At 39.9% G+C, this 2,502-nt stretch overlaps 1 long non-coding RNA gene across 1 annotated transcript; it reads right to left on the bottom strand.

The window, feature by feature from the left end:
• Nucleotides 1-11: 11 nt before the first annotated feature.
• On the bottom strand, nucleotides 12-2,248 carry LOC130588425 (uncharacterized). Its single transcript, XR_008966953.1, has 3 exons — nucleotides 2,172-2,248; nucleotides 1,098-1,171; nucleotides 12-842 (listed from the first exon to the last, which is right to left on the bottom strand). It is a non-coding gene; the product is annotated as an uncharacterized LOC130588425 (long non-coding RNA).
• Nucleotides 2,249-2,502: the final 254 nt, after the last annotated feature.

Below are 2,502 nucleotides of genomic sequence, written 5' to 3'. Positions count from 1 at the left end.
AAAACGCTGAGGATTCACAATCCACTTAAAACCAGGGTTCAATTGCAGAGAATCCTCTGTCCCCAAAGGCCCTGCTTGTCTGGGAGTAAAGCACTTCCAAAATTGGGTGCTGGCAGCACTGAGCCCATCCTCCCAGTCCTCCCAGTCCTCCCAGTTCCTCTGTGCTGGGCCAAGCTGTCACCTCACAGAGACAGCCCTGAGTTTGTATTTCACATTTGGCAGCAGCACCATCCACAATTTAAATTCTTACCCTCAGAACCTCCAGCCCCAGCCAAGTAATGACAGATTTTTCCAGGAGTTCAGTCTGGCAGGATGCAGAGCTCTGGCCCTGCTCCAGCTCACTCATCAAATCCTGGCTTGTCAAGGCTTTCAACAGAATCAATTCAGCTTTAAAACTCGAGTACTTTGCTAGATAAGTAGTGCTCCTGGAAAAATTACACTTTAAAATCCATCCTTTTGGCTTGTAAACTCGAGAGCTAAAAATRGTTTAATGTTTCCAAGCATTTGGATTGATAAGCTGTGAATGCAGCCAACATTTTTGTACATATCTTACAAAAAAAAAAATATTGAAGGCCAAGGGAGCAGAAAAGCAAAATGCATTTTAAGTTTGCACCTGTGAATTTACACTCTGTATCTTTCAAGAACAACTAGAACAGTTTAACACCAGTTTTTTGAGTGTCCATTGGGGTGGCTTTTGTGGGCCTGGGAGTTGATATTTCAGTGCTCTCTTTTAATCCATCATAGCAGTTCAATTTTTTCTGGTGACAAAGATGAAAATTTTATCTTGGTCCTGTCTGTCAGCTGGGATCCTCCATTCAAAATCCAACTGACAAGTGGGGAAACTGTGAAGACAAGCATTCTTGTATCAGAACATATCAAATCATCTTACAAAAAACCCCAAACCAATGGAAAAGAAGATTATAATTTCTGTAATTCAGGTAAAGCCTCACATCAGCATCATTTCATGCATTAAAATGTCTGGGAAAAGGAATAATCCTTTTCTTTTCCCCCTATTTTTAATTCAAATAGCTGGAGTTCTCCATCAAGGTGCTAAATGAACCCCCAGACAGTGAATTTCACATGATTTTGGAACTCACCTCCCAGTAAAACTGATCATCAAAGTACTTTGAGACAGGCACAGCCTTGAGCAGTTTGGTGTTTAAGATTAAACCTGTTGGTAAAAACAGAGATATCCACGTAAATATAAACACCAGGGAAAGGAAGGGGAGGAGAGTTATGTAACAGGAGGTTTCTTGGTAACATTTATCCAAATGTAACAGATAAAACACMAATTCAGACCTCAATCCTTCAGCAGAGCCCCTGACTCAAGCTGGACTTAAATACAAAGAGAGAGGCTTGGCAGGATCAAGGCCTGTGACATTAAAAACAAATTACTTTAGGTAAAACCCCATTAAACATCCTGTTAGATTATAAAAATACATCAAAATGATGAATTTCTTGCATGAGTATTCAAAACAATCTGGTTTATCAGCACTGTTAGCCTGGGATTTCTGATGGGAATCTCTGGATTTTTAACCAATTGGTTAAACACTGAATGTTTGGTTATTTCAGCTGGATTTTTCTACAAATTATTCCTATTTGAAGTAATGAAAGGTTTTAGATCAATTAAAACACAAAAAAAAATCACTGTAAGGTGTATTTCCCAACAATTTTCATTGGCCATTTCTGACTCCAGACAGAATGAAGGGCTCTGGAAAAGCTGCAGCTGCCACAAAAAACATCCCACGTGAGCTCTGCTGCTCTCTCTGATCAAAGCTGGGCTCAGGCAGCTCCTGATGTTATTGGAACTTGTCACATTTGCACCAAATGGCCTAAAAAATGAGCCCCAGATTGGGGCATCTTCTGTCACAAAGGCAATACTTCCAAATGTGGAAGTATTTTCATCTTTACACCTCTCCTGTTTGCAGTTTGAAGGCAGCTGTTAAACCTTGGTTCAAAAAAAACTTCAGCACTGAAAGAATGGTGCTGCTGGGTTCTTTCTGTGGAAAATATTTCTTTGTGGAAAACATTTCTTTGTGGAAAACATTTCTTCAAAACACTGGCTCTGAAGAGTCCCTGGCATTCATGTTTCCATTTATTCCACAAATAATTTACCCATAGAAATTGGCTCCAAGGAAATAAGGAAATTGCTGGGGTGTTTCAATACTGACCTGTAATCAAACCTGTTAGCACAGCAGTGGTGATGGTCTGGCAGAAGGCACCGAGGCCAACAAAGCTCAAATAACCCAGACTGAAAAGCAAAAAAAAGTGTTTTACCTTTTACAGATGTTGAATTCAGCAGAATCTGTATCTACAGAGCATTTCACATCACAATCTCTCACAGAAACTGTAATTTTCAAAGTTCTGCAGCTGCAGGGAGTTGTTTTAGGAACAGAGCAGAAGCCAAATACAGACTTTAGAGGACAGATTTTATCCATCCTTGTGGTACTAACACTTCATTAAATTAATTTCATTAAGGACAGGATAGAAGTGTCAGGCCCT

This window comes from Malurus melanocephalus, unplaced genomic scaffold (genome assembly GCF_030028575.1).
Source record: "Malurus melanocephalus ecotype Western Australia unplaced genomic scaffold, MMel_1.1 scaffold_4950, whole genome shotgun sequence".
In the NCBI taxonomy this organism is placed as follows: Eukaryota; Metazoa; Chordata; class Aves; order Passeriformes; family Maluridae; genus Malurus; species Malurus melanocephalus.
The sequence above is the reverse complement of the archived record's forward strand: the minus strand, read 5'-3'. Positions and strand labels throughout refer to the sequence as shown.